The sequence below is a fragment of the Nannospalax galili genome, unplaced genomic scaffold (assembly GCF_000622305.1).
Source record: "Nannospalax galili isolate Female #2095 unplaced genomic scaffold, S.galili_v1.0 scaffold371, whole genome shotgun sequence".
Classification (NCBI taxonomy): Eukaryota; Metazoa; Chordata; class Mammalia; order Rodentia; family Spalacidae; genus Nannospalax; species Nannospalax galili.
The window spans coordinates 4,145,506-4,151,505 of NW_008331606.1; positions in this window are offsets into that span (position 1 = coordinate 4,145,506).

A 6,000-nucleotide genomic window follows, 5' to 3' on the forward strand; every position below is an offset into this window, starting at 1 on the left:
ATTTATTTATTTAGTTAGCTTGTTCCTTAGTTACTTCTTCTGAGAGGGAGGCATGCATGTACCACAATGTATGTGTAAAGGTCAGAGAACAATTTGTGGCAATCAGTTCTTTCCTTCCATCATGTTGGTCCTGGTCATTGAACTCAGGTCATCAGGCTTGTCAGCAAACACCTTTACCCACTGAGCCATATTACTGGTCCAAGTTTACATAGTTTTTATCTGTTATTTTTCTTTTTAGGTTTTTCTCACATATCACGTCATTATTCTCCTCATGTGAGGCTCTTGGCGAAATTCCCTTATTTCACTTCTTTTTCTGAATGTTCCCCAGAGCAGGACATAGTGGTTCATATATAATATGGAATGATGAAATTGTGTAAGAAGTGGAGCACCATGTTTGCTATTTTGTTTTCAGTTCCATTTCTGAAAATGACCAGTCTTTGGTCAATAATTCTCAACCCTATCTCTAGGCAAACTGTGAAAAGAGGATTCTGAATGTGATTTTAGAGAAATCTAAATATAATTTTCTTCTCATGTTTTTCCCTTTGCTTTCTTTAGTTAAAAATAGATTGTTACCATTATAATGTTTATCAAGTTTATATGTTTAAACATACTAAATAATTTCTGGAAAAGTGATAATGAATATATAATTGTTATTGGAGTTTATCAAGAACTAATGTGAAAGTTAAGTAACTGACCTGAAGTTTTAAAGTATGGACAAACTGTGAAATTTGTCTCCAAATGCTTTCTTCCAAAAATCTACAAGTTAACTCTTCACCTAATGGATTTCTCCATTGACTGAAAAACTGGCACATATATGATGCCATCCTAGCTACAAGCAAAGTACAAATCCACTCTTCTTTTATGCTATTGTAGAGACAGCAAGGTGGTTCAGGGTGTAAAATCACTTGCTATGCTAGCCTGATGACCTCAGTTCACTCCCTGGAACCCTTATAAAGGTAAAAGGAGAGAATCAACTGCACAAAGTTGTCTTCTGCCCTTCACACATGCAGTCTCTCTCACACACAATTATACGTAAAGAACCAGCACTCTACCACTGAGCAACATCTCCAGCCCTTCTTTATACTTTTTGTTTTGATACAGGATCTCACTAAATAACACTTGTAATCCTTCTGCTTCAGCTTCCCTAGGAGCTGGGATTACAGGCCTGTGTTTGAAAGAACACTTCTTCATTTCTTTTATATCCTGAGAACAATAACCTGAGACTTTTTAAGTGATCATTGTATGTAATTTTCAGAAGTTCAGTTATTGTTTTGCTAGTGAGAGGATCTACTAGCTGCTTACTCTGCCATTCTAGAAGTCATGGTTCCCCCCATTTTTAATAGAAAAATTGAAATCTAGACAAATTGGAAATTGCCTAGAGTTGTATTGGGCTGGAACTGGAACTCATATCTAATGGATTTTCCCCATTGTTTTAAGTACTTTAACAGTCAGAAGTTTGTATTTCTTTCTGTGTCACAATAGAGTACATGTGATCCAGATAAATGGTTAAAATATGGGTAACATTATTAATCAAAGTCTAAAATTGGTTGACTGTGTAGCACTGTACTGCTAAATGACCTTACTGTGTCCTTGATATTATTTCTTTTGAGTTTCACTGATCCTCCTCTTCCTATTTTATCTCTCATCTACCCCTTCTCATACACTAAGTCCTTAGACAGTGGTGAAATTTCTAGAATAGTTATTTTCCCAAGAAGGTATACATAGCTTGAAAATTATCGGTAATTGAATGCCAGCATATCAAAATTTTGACTGAGGGGCTGGTACAGAAACCATACCAAACTCAATTTAAGACCATGGCCTTGGATACTCATAGGGCAGGTTGAATAATCCATCTGAGCCTCAGTTATTGAATCTGCAAAATAGGAATAATAAAACTCTCTATGATATTGTAAAGAATGTATATCTAGGTGTATATGGAGCCAGCACAGAACAGGGATTTGGTTTGTAGCCACCTCTTTCCATCTCAGTGTTCTTGTTTCCTCTCTGCAGACTGTTGCTTAGTTTTTGATGCTATCTCTTACATGTTATGTTGTACAATTGACGCACATCCTTAATGCTTTGCATAGTATTGTGCTTTACCTAATATTAAATTTAGTACTTTACATAATATGGCCAAGACTAAACTGTTTTGGAGGCAGATAGAGTCCAGATATCTGGCCACTTTACCCTGGTTTGTAAATTTGGGGTTCCTACTTCCATGCCTGTTTGTGCGGCTGCCCCATTAACCTCTCTTATCAGGGCATCTAGGAATAGTGAAGTAACTCACTAAATTAGTAGCCTGGAGTTCAGAGGGCAATTGTTTTATGTAAGTGCCTTTAAAGATTCATATCCTCCCCAACGTAAGCAATCCTGTAAATCTGTCCAGTCTAAGTGTGTTGTGATTGGGCTAGATTAACCTCCTTCCATTAAAAGAGAAGTGCGGAGCTCTGTGCTGCTGCCAAGGTGAATTTCAATCTATCAGAGATCCCAAAAGCACATGTGTTGTATAAGCTGACGATTCATTTTCCACTTTCAGAATATGCCCATTAAACTGATATGAGCCTTGAAGTCTGCTCATAGTGAATAAAGGTGTGGGGGGGGCGATATTAAACATGACCTTTGAGGGTCAAAATTAGGTCATGACAAGCCACCAAAGATCATCGTAATAAGGAACTGCATTGCAATTATGTCAAGTGCTTTGCATGTTCATTAATACATTTAATACAGCTCCCACCCAAGACACTTATGATTGGTGCTTCAGTTTTGTATATGAGAATACCAAGGCACAGAAAAGTTAAAAGTTTGTCCATGTTCAAATAATTGGCCTACAAGCAAAGATGGAACAGCTTCAGATTTAATGCTGCCAGTGACTGTGCAGTTTGTGATGCTTGAAATCAGGAATGTCCCTCTCACACTCATGCTCAGTACTCAGCAATTGAAGGTCATGAAGCCCTTAGAAAGTGGAGCCTGGAAGGCAAAAGTAAGTCACCAGGGCCGAAGCTTTCAGGGTGATACCTGCTCCTGATTCTGGTCACTGTCTCTCTTTCCTGGTCTAGGACCACAATGTGAACAAGCCTCCACCATGTGCCCCTGCCACCACAGATAGTGCCACTCCCACCAACATGCCTTTTGCCTTAGGATAAAGTGAAATCTCTCTGAAACCATGAGTCAAAATAAGCCTTTCCTCTTTTGTTTCTGCCAGGTCTTTTAGTCTCGGGGACTCCAAAGAACTAAAACAGTACTGCTAGCATTATGCACACATCATTTTTCACTACCCTAAAAGCTGTATTCTTCACCCAAGTAGCTTGGACAAAGGCTCCTTTGTGTACAAAGAACAAAATTTTCTGTTCCACTGGTGCCTTGCCACTGCCAGCAACAGTGATTCAATGGAGACGTCTCCCATACCTTTCATGGAGAATTATGCCTTCCAGCAATTAGAACATGTATCTGACTCTGAGGCTTTATGCTATCAGTCCCAGAGAGCAGGGCCACGGCTGCTGTGGGGTTGCTGGCCAAGAAATTGTTGTACACTTGACTCCATAGGTCTGGGGAGGTGCTGCATAGATTTCTTAACCCAAAAAGCAGAAATTAGGCTGTTCCATTCGAATCTTTGCATAACAACACTGGAGTTATAGTCATGGGTAAGAGAACACAGGAGAGTGGGGTCCCTAGGCCTCAGCTCCCAGGACTTCTCTAAGACCAGGGCTACTCTGTCCTCAAACAAGAAATAGGGCTGTGTAACTCATTAGGTTCTGTTTGCCTTTTTAATAGGTCTCTAAGCATAGGATGTGCTCTGTTCGTGTCAAATTTTATATCACAAAGCCAATGGCTGGTTTAGATTAAAAGTTCAGCAGTACAATACTTATTTAGCAAGTATGAAGCCTTGGAATGTAGAGTCAGCACTAGAAAAAGTTATTTGATGTCATGTGGCTCCTAAAGGGACTAGTTAGAGCCATCAACCAAAAGGCTCGGCTTTAGCACAAGCACATCTTGCTAATTGGCTCACCATCAATGAGGCACACTTTCTGACATTTATCTTATTGCAGAAGGGCTGAAAAGAGAAAGAAAATCTCTGAAAATCCATTCTAATTCAACAATCAATAATTGTAATACAATTCAGGATTTTTTGCCTATGCCCATCTTTATTCAGCCTTATGAAAGTTCTGCACTCTCTCATATCCTCACTGAGAAACACCTTTCCTTAGAGGATTGCTGTCCTATACCTTTAAAAGAAAGAAAAGCTGTAAGACACAAGAGTTACAAACATTTAAGATGTCATTTTCCCTTGTTAATTCAAGCAGGGGACTTAGCTAGTGTTTTCTTGTCTAATCAAATAAAGTCATTTGATATTTTATCTATTCATATTGATTTCCTCTTCAAGCTAACAATCACAAATGACTACTCTAAAAGTGTTGATTGATACCATACCCTCGAGGATTTTGTTTGTTTTGAGCAAGGATCTCCCAGTGTAACTCAGGCTGGCCTCAAACTCATAGCAACCTCCCTGCTCCAGCCTCCTGAGCACTGAGAGCTACTGCACCCAGCTGGGGTTGCTTCCTCTGAAGGTTCCAGCTGCTGAGAATCTCAACTAAGATTTTGGCCCTTTGTCTTGCTTTGGAATTCCAGCAGGGAGACTAAAAGGCTAAGGAGCCAGTGGAGGAGCAGAAGGAGAGAGCCTGCAACTTGCTGCTTTACAGGCTGCAGGTACCCAATCTCACCTTGCTTCTTTTGTCTTAATTCCATTGCCAATCTTCTGGTCCTCTTCTCCCCTTAATAATTTTGGGTCCTGCTCTTCTGCCATCTCCTTTCTTTTCCCTTCCTCCTCTGTCTGTTTTTCTGCTGTCAGTCATCTTTTCTCTTGCCTTTTCATTTTGAATTTTCTTTTATTGTGACAGAGTTTAATTAGCATTTCACTTAAGAGTAACCATGTTGAACATTTTCGTGCCTTACTTGTCATGCTTATATTTTATTTCTCTGTTTCTTTTCTTTTGGTGGAATTTGACATATATAGACAGAGAGAAAGATAGATGGAGATAGATACAGACAAGGATAGATATTCTAGATACAATCCCTTAATAAATGTTTTAAATATTATTCTTACTTATTTATTTGTTTATTTTTAATGTGTATGAGTGTCTTGCCTGAATATAGGTAAGTACACAATATGCCCACAGAGGCCAGAAGAGGGCATTGGATCCCCTGGAGCCAATGGATTAGCAGACAGCTGTTATTTGTTTGTGGCCACGTGGATGGTGGGAACTGAACCTAGGTCCTCTGGAAGAAAAGTAAGTGCTCTTAGCCACTGAATCATCTCTCCACCCCTCTCCTCCAGTAAATTTTTATTTGCAAATATTTCCGTCTATTCAATGATATCTAGCTCAGTCTTTTAACAGTTTCTTTTGAAGAGCAGAAACTTTACATTTGTATGAAGTCTGCTTTGTCTCTGTTACTTTATGACTTTTGTCTTTTTTTGTTATTTATCAGTGTTTGTTTGTCTGATACAGTCTCAATGTACTGAACAGGTTGCCTTCAAAATTGTGAGCCTCCTGCCTCAGGGCTGGGATTATAAAAGTGTGACACCATCCTGATTTACTTGTGTTTTTTGTTGTCCTGTCTGAAAATCTTCACCAAAGATCCCACTTACTTACTACCATATTTCCCGATAAAGTTTTACTTTTCAATAGCATGTCAGTGATTCATTTTAATTTAATTTTTGTGTACAGTGCAAGCTATGGATAAAAGGTAATTTTCCGCATGTAGTTATCCAGTTGTACCAGTTCCATTTGTTGGAATCTTCCCTTTCTCCACTGAGATACGTTTGCAACATTGACAATAATCAGTCCAGCATATGTGTTGGTCTGCGTCTAAGTCATTTTGTTCCATTAGTTTAACTGACTATCTTTATATTTTTATAATGATATCTGTATTAAGACTTTAAAACAAAGTAAACTACCTGTCCCCGACCGCTTTCCGTCTCGCCGGCAAGAACGACGCGGGAGG